This window comes from Scylla paramamosain, chromosome 3 (genome assembly GCF_035594125.1).
Source record: "Scylla paramamosain isolate STU-SP2022 chromosome 3, ASM3559412v1, whole genome shotgun sequence".
Taxonomy (NCBI): Eukaryota; Metazoa; Arthropoda; class Malacostraca; order Decapoda; family Portunidae; genus Scylla; species Scylla paramamosain.
The window spans coordinates 9,088,474-9,100,000 of record NC_087153.1 but is presented as its reverse complement, the minus strand read 5'-3'; the positions used below and the strand labels follow the sequence as shown (position 1 = coordinate 9,100,000).

General features: G+C 43.5%; 1 protein-coding gene across 1 annotated transcript in view; it reads right to left on the bottom strand.

The window, feature by feature from the left end:
• Positions 1–11,527, bottom strand: part of LOC135090038 (mucin-2-like) — a 136,719-nt gene that overhangs the window by 91,070 nt on the left and 34,122 nt on the right. Inside the window, exons 2-3 of the mRNA XM_063986275.1 lie at positions 9,105–9,170; positions 8,734–8,794 (exon numbers count right to left, since the gene is read on the bottom strand). The gene's annotated coding sequence lies outside the window, so the exon portion shown is untranslated. The remainder of the gene's footprint in view (positions 1–8,733; positions 8,795–9,104; positions 9,171–11,527) is intronic.

Genomic DNA, 11,527 nt, shown 5'->3' with positions numbered 1-11,527 from the left:
ACCTAACCTAATTTAACCTAACCTGTGATTCTTAGGACAACATTCTCAGATTTTAGCGCCTTTCCTCAACTTTTAACAGACTCTAGTGGGCATTAGTTTTCAGGTGTTTTTTTTTTTTTCGTGATTCTGGTGATAGTTTAACAAGGATGCTACAACGTTGCTAGTAAAATAAACAAATAAATAAATAATAAAATCAAGAAAGGAAAAAAAAAGAAAACACCCAACTAAATGACCTTTGAAAGCAATTTTCATGAGAACAAAGCGTTTCAAAATACAAGCCTTGGTTTCAGACTGTGGACAAAGCATAGAGGAAAAAGAAGGGAGCAGGCGGCGAGGGGACATGGATGTGTAGAAGAGCGACAGACAGACAAGAAAATACGACAATAACAGCGATAACAAAGGAAACCAGACCAACGCATGCATAGAAAATCAGTACAGTGCTTTCTTTGTTACACTGCCATCATTCAGACTCTTAAACTGTCCAGCTCTCTTCCTACAAGCTTAATAAAAGAGAAGAAAAAATAAACAGTGTACCAAGTTAAATATGCACTTGTGAACTTAGGTAACGAGCAAATGTTCCAAAAGCTCCCAGAATGTTTCAATAAGTTTCAAAAAGTTACAAACCCCCTCGTGACTCCCTTTTACGAAGCCTTCCCTTCAACACACGTCCCCTTGGCAGATCCACACCTCACCTACTCTGTTACTGTACTATACCGTGCTGCGGCCAATGCTCCTGTCGATGTGAGGCAAACGATAGGAGAGAAATTGTGTCATGGTAGTGGTGGTGGTTAAGGAATGTTACTGGTAAAGGGTTGTTGTGATCCTTTACTGGTGATGAGTGATGTTAGCAGTGATGGTGACGATGGTGGTGATGCTAGTGGTGATGTGAGGTAACGGTGGCTGTGACGTTTGTGGTGAGATGATAACTGAGAGGGTACTAAAGGGATGGTGACGTGGGGTTGCCGGTGACGTGTGGTGACGTGATAACGAGGTGAACTAACAAGATGATCTGAGATAAGAGGGTTTGGTGACGGGATGAAGCAATGACTTTATGCTCTCTCTCTCTCTCTCTCTCTCTCTCTCTCTCTCTCTCTCTCTCTCTCTCTCTCTCTCTCTCTCTCAACAACTACTACAACTATCACTACAACAACAACAACAACAACAACAACAGCAACAATAATAACTACTACTACTACAACTAATACTAATTTTACTCACTTTCACCCATTACTTCCCCACCCCCATCTCTCTCTCTCTCTCTCTCTCTCTCTCTCTCTCTCTCTCTCTCTCTCTCTCTCTCTCTCTCTCTCTCTCTCTCTCTCTCAGTGGGCGGGAGTTGTAGTGATCTTTTCAATTACCAATGCCTCGACAAAGGTCAGTTTCCTCTGGCAAATAAAGACAGGAATAATTTACAACACTTTTAAAAGGCCAAAGGAAGAGATCACTCAATACTTTCTTCCTCCTTTCACTCTGCTAGCGTCTTTCAGTTCTTTTTTTTTTTTGTTTTTTAACTTTTTATTCAGATGTAAGCAAGATTTTATGTGATATAACTTTTTCTTCTTTTTTTTATTGTTGTTGTTGTTTTTGTTGTTGTTGTTGTTGCTGTTGTTGATGTTGTTGTTGTTGTTGTTGTGGTGGTGGAGATGGTGATGGTGCTGGTATAAGGTATTTATAAGGTATTTAAATGGAAAGCGCGCACTCATCCACACACACACACACACACACACACACACACACACACACACACACACACACACACAGTCGAGGCACGTGCACAGATAGACACCCACACACACACACGCACACATACGGACATGCATACATACGCACACGCCCCACAAAAGTCCCCTCAGCAAAGAATACAAAGATATAAGGAGTCTAAGCGCTCAGACTAAAGATTCTTCCGTGACAAAGACAAACAAACAAACAAACAAAAAAAAACTTCCATCCACACCACACACACACACACACACACACACACACACACACACTAACCATCAGCACCATCGGCAACAACAGCAAGAAGAAGAAGAAGAAGAAGAAGAAGATGATGATGATGACGGTGATGAACAAAAACAAGAATAAGAACAATATCAACATCTTTAAAACACACACACACACACACACACACACACACACACACACACACACACACACACACACACACACACACACACTTACATTTATGATGCATGACACGCAACATCACAATACACCGCAGCACAACAAACACACACACACACACACACACACACACACACACACACACAATGCAAAAGAAAAGAAAGAGTGGTGGCGCAAGCAGACAGAAAAAGAAAGAGAAGAGAGAAAGAGAGAGGAAGAAAAAATAACAGAACAAAACAATAGGAACTAAAAATAAAACGCTACGAGAGAGAGAGAGAGAGAGAGAGAGAGAGAGAGAGAGAGAGAGAGAGAGAGAGAGAGAGAGAGAGAGAGAGAGAGAGAGAGAGAGAGATATCAAAGCGTTCTTTCCTTTCATAACTGAGACATCACACACACACAAACACACACACACAAACACACAGACACACACACACACACACATACTAAAAAAAAAAAAAAAAAAATAAGTAAAAAAATAAATAAAAAAATAACAGGCGACAGAAAACAGCAACATCAACATCAACACGTACAAAAAAAAAAAAAAAAAAAACAATATTAACATCCTCCCCCACCCAAAAAAAAAAAAAAACACAAATAAATAGATAAATAAATAAAAAAAGACGAACACTCGCTGGCGTCCCGTGCAAACAATGGATAAACAACATCAACAATCAATTAATCCCCATCGCGCACCGCTAAACATTTTTACAGAGGCGAAGAGAACTGAAACACGGCGGCTGGGGGAGCAAGAGAGACACATCGCCTCACCACCCAGCCACGCCAAACACGACCATTCCGATACCTGCATTAAAGCTGAAAAAGAGGAGCAGGAGGGGGTGTGTGGTATACGCCTTTGCTCTCTTTGAACGTATTCTGTCTGACTGTATCCCTCCCTCCCTCTCTCTCTCTCTCTCTCTCTCTCTCTCTCTCTCTCTCTCTCTCTCTCTCTCTCTCTCTCTCTCCCTCCGCTACCAGCACAGATATTTCTACACCCATTTAACCAAACGGAGTGATAAATACATAACGGGATTGTCAGAAAGTCATGAAAAGTTGTGAGCTATGACGTGCGTGGGGAGAGAGAGAGAGAGAGAGAGAGAGAGAGAGAGAGAGAGAGAGAGAGAGAGAGAGAGAGAGAGAGAGAGAGAGAGAGAGAGAGAGAGAGTGTACGTGTGTGTTAAAGGTGAGGAAAAGGATGAGGAAGTAATGTATCCTTCTTCTTCTTCTTCTTCTTCTTCTTCTTCTTCTTCTTCTTCTTCTTCTTCTTCTTCTTCTTCTTCTTCTCCTCCTCCTCTTCCTCCTCCTCCTCAAGATAGGTATAGTGCCAACAATCAGACAAACAGATCCCTTTCGTCTCCTCGGTCCAGGGTCTCTCTCTCTCTCTCTCTCTCTCTCTCTCTCTCTCTCTCTCTCTCTCTCTCTCTCTCTCTCTCTCTCTCTCTCTCTAAATACATTAATTTTATAAACAAGTTCACTTCCCTTTCTCTTCATTTCGCTTTCAACAAATTCATAAGCTTTTTTTTTCCTTCTTTCCTCATTTTGTTGTTGTTCCTCTTTCTTTCCTTCCTGAAGGTTTCATTTCCTCTGTTCCTCTTGCCGTCGCTGTGTCTGCTTCCTCTTTAACACACACACACACACACACACGATATTCCTGTCAGTGTGTGTGTGTGTGTGTGTGTGTGTGTTGTTTCTTCTAGAATTTTACATCTCTCTCTCTCTCTCTCTCTCTCTCTCTCTCTCTCTCTCTCTCTCTCTCTCTCTCTCACCCAAATCCGTATATTCACAAACAAATGCGATAAACCTTCTCGGAAACCCTCCTCTCTCTCTCTCTCTCTCTCTCTCTCTCTCTCTCTCTCTCTCTCTCTCTCTCTCTCTGAAACTGAAATGGCGAGAAGTAGAAAGTATTGTGGTTTTTCATTTTCCCTCCTTGCTAGTTTTTTCCTATTACTTTTTTCATTTTTTTTTCTTTTTGGTCTTTAACCTTTGCACTCCATCATTTTCCCAGCCTTCATTGCTTTTTATTTCTCTCTCTCTTTCACTCCCTCTTCCTTCCTTCTTCTTTTTGTTTTCTTCCTCTTCTTCTCTTACACTGCTCATTCACTCTTTCACTTTTTTTCTCATTTCGTTCTCCCTACCTTTCTCTCCAAACTTCGCTCATTCCTTCCTTTCTATTTCTTTATGTCCTTATCTCCTTTCCTTCCTCCCTTTCTTTTTTCTTACCCCTTTCTTTCCCTTGTTTCCTTCATTCCTCCTTTTCCTTCTCTCCTTCTCTTCATAGCTCCTTCATACCTTCCTTCCTCTCCTCTTTCTTACGCTTCAACATCTTCCTTCCCTTTCTACTTTCTCTCTTCCTTCGTTTTTAGTTCTTTCACTCCCCTCCTTCCTATTTCTCTTCTCTCCTCTTCGTAACTCCTTCATCCCTCCTTCCTTTCCCTAACCTTTCAACTCCCTCCTTCCCTGCCTACATGTCCCTCTTCCTTCATATTTCCCTTCTCTCCTCCTTTCCTCCCTCCTCTCCTCTCCTTCCTTCCTTCCCTATACTTCCATTCCATCACACTCTTCCTCCTCCTCCTCCTCCTCGTCCTCCTCGTCCTTCTTCTCCTCCTCATCCTTTCCTCCTTTTCCCTCAATTTCTCGCAAAATAGCCAATCCAATAGGGAAGTTTGGCTAAAGGGAAGGGTGCTGGCAGGCTGCGGTGGGCATCAGCTCGCATCATAATGAGGGAAAAACTCGGCAACGCAATCAGGAGGAGGTGAGGATAAGATGTCAAGGATGTTTTATACTGGAAGCGTCTGGCGTGATGTGGTAAGATATTGTGTGTGTGTGTGTGTGTGTGTGTGTTGTTGTTGTTACTGTTGTACTTCAGTGATTTTTTTTTTTAGTATTGTGTTGTTACTCTGTATGTTTTTGTTTTTTTTTTCGTCAGTTGGTCATGTGGTAGTTGATAATAATGAAATGTGAAAAAAAAAATAGATAGGTAGATGGGTATTTTGATGGATGGATGGATGGAGAGAGAGAGAGAGAGAGAGAGAGAGAGAGAGAGAGAGAGAGAGAGAGAGAGAGAGAGAGAGAGAGAGAGAGAGAGAGAGAGAGAGAGAGAGAGAGACTGTGTGCGTGCGTGCGTGTGTGTGTGTGTGTTTTATTTCTCTTCACTGCAATGGAAATTAATTGTTGCGTCGCTTAGTGCAAAAAAAAAAAACTTTTGTGTGTGTGTGTGTGTGTGTGTGTGTGTGTGTGTGTGTGTGTGTGTGTGAGAGAGAGAGAGAGAGAGAGAGAGAGAGAGAGAGAGAGAGAGAGAGAGAGAGAGAGAGAGAGAGAGAGAGAGAGAGAGAGAGAGAGAGAGTGTGTCGCTGCCTCCCCACAAGAGCATGCAATTCAAAGCAGTGTTGTGCAGTGTTGTGTTGCAAGACCGGGATAAGTGAACAGCGCCTAGTTAAGAACAGAAAAAGGCCGCGGGAACAATGCAACACACCGCAACACACCACATAACACAAGGCAGTATTAAACGCAACAACACTGCAGCACAAGGTAACAAAATTCGAAACACTGCAACACAATTCAACACAACACAATATGCAACACACGGCAACAGAACTCAACACAGCAACACAATGCAGCACACCGCAACACACACAACGCAATACCAACACAATGCACCACAAAAAGCAAAACACGGCAACACAAGGCTCCGTAGCACAACACAATACTGACTAATTAGAATGTAGCACAGAAACACCGGTGAAGCGCAACACAGTATGGCAGAACAGTGAAATTCATGTAACACAACGTAACGCAACACACAACACATAAGAAACACAGTGATACAATAAACCTAACCTAACATTCACACGTCATCAAAGTATCTGAGAAGAAATTCTCTCTCTCTCTCTCTCTCTCTCTCTCTCTCTCTCTCTCTCTCTCTCTCTCTCTCTCTCTCTCTCTCTCTAGTTATTAATAATGTGAGAATGCCATAAAGGAGGAAAAGGAGAACAGAGAGAGAGAGAGAGAGAGAGAGAGAGAGAGAGAGAGAGAGAGAGAGAGAGAGAGAGAGAGAGAGAGAGAGAGAGAGAGATACCCCTCGGAAAGTAAACAGTGCCCTAAATCCTCGAGCACTGAACGAGACCCCTTTATCTCTCTCTCTCTCTCTCTCTCTCTCTCTCTCTCTCTCTCTCTCTCTCTCTCTCTCTCGTTAATACAGCTCAAAACTAGGTTACGGCCGCTCTCTCGCTCTTTTTCACTTTATCTCTCTTTCATTTCTTTTAAAAATTAATTTCTTTCAATCTCTTGCTCATTTTAGGCTTATTTTTCCTTCTCTCATCCACTTCAATCTCTCTCTCTCTCTCTCTCTCTCTCTCTCTCTCTCTCTCTCTCTCTCTCTCTCTCTCTCTCTCTCTCCTCCTGTCAACACCCTTTACTTGAATGGTCCGATTTTGCGCCTAGTCGCCCTGGCCACTGTAGGAGGAGGAGGAGGAGGAGAGAGGCACTCCTTTGCGTCTGGACGCGGAGGTATCCCCGGGGCAGCGAAGGTCAATGAATTTCGGAAAAGGAGGAGGAGGAGGAGGAGGAGGAGGAAATGGGATCGTGTCGACTAAGAAGACCATGTTTGTTTCTACCCTCGACACATTCAGAGAACATTACTCCGTGTGTGTGTGTGTGTGTGTGTGTGTGTGTGTGTGTGTGTGTGTGTGTGTTGGGGTGGGATGAGGGGAGGGCAGTTAACATGATTTTAAGCGCATGTCTATTTGTAATCCGTCTCTCTCTCTCTCTCTCTCTCTCTCTCTCTCTCTCTCTCTCTCTCTCTCTCTCTCTCTATCCATCACGCAAAAGCCACAAAGGGACACAATCTCACCAAAAATATGAGACAAGGAGTAATTCAAGAAGATTTCCGGAACCAAAACAACATCAGCAGAGGAGGAGGAGGAGGAGGAGGAGGAGGAGGAGGAGGTCACCACAATCATCACCAAATTGTCAAGGGAGGAATCTTGTGAGCGAAAGGCATTTAATTCTATGCCCCACAACTCTCTCTCTCTCTCTCTCTCTCTCCTCTCTCTCTCTCTCTCTCTCTCTTTATCCATTTCACCTTCCTATACACAAAATATGAGAGAGAGAGAGAGAGAGAGAGAGAGAGAGAGAGAGAGAGAGAGAGAGAGAGAGAGAGAGAGAGAGAGAGAGAGAGAGAGAGAGGGTACAGCACTCGAAAGAGATACGAGGAAAGCGAAAAGAGAACAAACAAGATCATGAAACCCAACTCTCGTCTCTCTCTCTCTCTCTCTCTCTCTCTCATCTCTCTCTCTCTCTCTTCTCTCTCTCTCTCTCTCTCTCCCTCTCTCTCTCTGTCAGACGAAACTAATTATTTTCCCTTGTTCCCTCAAAGTCGAGAGAGAGAGAGAGAGAGAGAGAGAGAGAGAGAGAGAGAGAGAGAGAGAGAGAGAGAGAGAGAGAGAGAGAGAGAGAGAGAGAGAGAGAGAGAGAGAGAAAGAAAGAAAGGAAGAAAAGAAATCTCTGCAAACTCTCTATTTTTGGGACAGCGGCACAAAGCAAAATCGAGAATTCCTTGGCAGATCTGTCGACAAGGGACTCCACTTTCTTCACCGTGACTCTGGGGTTGTCCTGCTCCCGAAATGCCTGAACTAAAGGACCACATATTCCGAAACACTTCTGCGCCGCCCCTTCGCTAAACTTTCAAAAGGCTCTACATAGTTAAATTTCCGCGGGTTTTCAAGTCTCTATACGGTTCTAGTGACATATTAACAAGATTCCTACATTATCAACAGGAGGAACACTCTTGGGAACCTGGCTAAGCATTCCTGTGGCCTTTGAAAATAGTCGAAGTGAGAGAGAGCATAGCGTTTAAGAATACCGAACTGAGAGACAGGCTGGAAGATTAAAGAACAACATTACTGAAGCGACGGGCAAGTTAGGTCAAGAAGGGCAGGTAAGACATGAAGAGAGGCGAAAGAGGGATAAAGGCAGGAACGGAAGGAAGAGGGCAGGGAAAAAATAACAGAGGAGAAGAGAGGTAAAACAATGAAAGAAATTGGAATTAGAGTGAAGGAAAGGAGAGAAAAAAGAGATGAAGGAAGACAGGAATAGAGTAAGTAATGAGAAAATGAGAAGGTAAAGAGTAAAGATGAAAAAATGAAGGGGAAAATGAGAGAGAGAGAGAGAGAGAGAGAGAGAGAGAGAGAGAGAGAGAGAGAGAGAGAGAGAGAGAGAGTAATTAGCTAGCATAATAACAGAGGCTGGGAGGAAGAGGAGGCGACCCCGAGGAGGAGTAATGAACGCTGAGAGGAGAATCGCCGTGTTTCATTGCGAGGTGGCGTAAGTTTATGAGCGAAAAGGTTTGTGTAATTAAGAGCTGTCAGGTGGAAAGGGAAACTGCTCTACCTGTTTATCTGTCTATCTTTGTTTCTGTTTACTCGTTTCACTGTTTTGTATTTATCTTATTCTGGCCGCCTATCTATGTGTCTGTCTGTTTCACTCATCTGTCTTGTAATCCCTTTGTTTTATATTTTGTTTTGTCTCACCTCTGTTCCCTGAGGCGGTGCTTTAATCTTTATCTCTCAGTCTCACTCTCTCTCGCTCCCTCTTACTATGACACAACGTACTTACCAAGCCCCAAGGAACACCGCCGCCTCCAGCTACTGTCACAGAAGCCAGCACGTGCGACAGTCTGTAAACAAGAAACACGTGGCAATGTTTACAAACACAAAACAGCTGATGCATCAATGGCAGAGAGCGAGAGAGAGAGTGAGAGGAAAATATTAGCCCCCGCAGTGAGAGAGAGAGAGAGAGAGAGAGAGAGAGAGAGAGAGAGAGAGAGAGAGAGAGAGAGAGAGAGAGAGAGAGAGAGAGAGAGAGAGAGAGAGAGAATGCAATACACAGCACTAGCCACATATAGCTTTGTAATCCCACCTCCCATTCCATCCTCCCACCTTTAAGCCCACGCCACGCCTGTATGCCCACACGTCACGCCCACTCACCTGTATGCCTTGCTCACGCCCACGACACACACGCCCGCCGGCACCACCGCGTCATCACAAACAAAACTGAAAGGCAGAAGAGAACAGACACGTTAATAACAACACAGGTAAAGGTAGACAAGACTTAAAACACACACACACACACACACACACACACACACACACACACACACACACACACACACACACACACACACACACACACACACGCAGCTGTTCGTCTGTCTGTAAATACTAGCCCAGAATTATCACTGCAGACCTGCCGCCACGTAAATATAGACGATAAACAAACATTTATTTTACGGCCAGGAGGAAATGGCAAGGTAAGAACAGTGATAAGAGCGAAGGCAATAACTGGTGTCTCCTGTATTTAACTCCGCCCCTTCCTCCCTCCCCCAGCAACTGTCCTGCCCCTGTCTTGTCCTGCCTGGTCCCGTCCGCCACCCTCACCACCCATCACAGGACAAATACATAAAGGAGTGTCGCTTATTTTGTTTAATGTTGAGAATGGCAGATTGGTATGTTGGGTGCGTGGGGTCGAAGAAAGGGTGGAGGGCAAGGAAAGATGGAAGCCAAGGAGAGAAGGACGAATAAATCAACGGAAACAAAACTAATAACAATAAAATAAAACAAAGCCAGGCCTCCACCACCCACCCCCAGCACCTCCACCTTTAAATCCCGGAGAGGCGGTGCTAGCAATGCCGCGGAGACAAGAAGTGGTAATGCAACTTTGAGGCGACGCTGTGTATAAACAAGTGGCGTTCCTGAAGGAGAGTATGCGGTGTGGTACAGTCAATCAGCACCACCCCAAAGGAACACAAAGGAGGAACAAACACTCGTGACCCACTGAGAGTGTTTGCAAGGTGGTATGGTCAGTATATTTGTCACTCAGCACCCCCACCAAAGGAACACAAAGGAGGAGCAAACACCCGTGGACCAATAGGAGCGTTTGCTGCGTGGTATGGTCAGTATATTTGTCAATCCGCACCACAGCAAAGGAACACAAAGGTGGAGCGAGTCACCAGTGGACCTCATGTTATTCCTATGGGTAGTCACTGCAGCACACCAAACGAACACAAAGGAAGAACGAACACCAGATCTCACGCCTTTTTTTTGTGACGTTGTGACAAGCTACACACTATACAATCTATCTGATTTGCAGTAAAAATAGATGAAAGATAGCAAAGGTAAACGCAAAACGAAAGGCTTCCCATAACCACTACGCGCCTTCGTCACTAATCATCATCACAGTTACGGCTTATCTGATGTACGAGGGACCAGCGAAAGGCAATAAAACTTACAAAAAAAAAGGATTAAAAAAAAGGAAGGTGCCACTTCCCAAAGAAAACGGAAAGATGAAACATACAACATCAACATTATCTAGTACGTGTTCATTCATATAAGAAAATACAACTGCTTAAATATTGTGAATTTGCAGCACCACGCCAATAACAGACAGGGACATTACGGTTATTTTGGTTTTATTTCTATGGGGTGAACTTTATTAATAGGCCAGTCTGAGCTTATAAACTTCAACGAAGCGAGATTGAAGTGATTTGGCGATGTGTAGAGGAAAGACCCAGAGAAAAATATATCGACGGATTGTTGAGATTGACCAATGGGAGCTTGACACTTGATCTACGCTATGCAAGATCGAGAAGAATGAAAGAGACTACAGTTGCCGACGTCCTGGAGAATATGGCACAGCGGTAAGGTAAGAGGAGAGATGCTAGAGAAACCCACAAGGCAGAAGGAAGAGAGAGAGAGACCAAAGAGAAAGTATGTGAGCACACTGAAGGGAAGCAGGTGATACGTGTAGAAGTATATAAGAGAGAGACGCTGAAGATGAACCCATAAGAAAGAAGGAAGAAATGTTGAAGAGTTGCTTTATGGATGCAGTGAAGGAAAGTGATGGCTGAACAACAGGCAGAGGGCAATGAAAGATGAAGACGTGTGATCCGCTGCTGTGACACCTAACAAGACCACTCTAGTACAAGAAATGCACCGCCACGACTGTTATAAGGTGAATGTCCTCAAGTTTAGATAAATTGTTGGATAAGGATGAAGTGTAAAAGTGAACAAATGTGAGACAGCTATCCGTAATTAACATTTGACGTAAAATTTGTAACTTCAACATAAAAGGATATAATAATCAATAATGCGTAATTATTTGGAAGAAAAAAAGGTTAACATCAGAGTAAGAATAAAAAAAATATGAAAAAAAAGACATCTAACAGGTTCACTTCTCATGATAATATAATGTGAGTCATCCCAAACTTGAACAGAAAAGAACATAATTTTTGGGACAGACAAGGTGTAGGAGTTGGAAGGGCCAAACAAAAGGGTTAGCATGATGTAAGAGTTGACTGACATGAAAGAAAATGATACCAGCAAACTAGTTCACATATTTTCATGTTGATAAG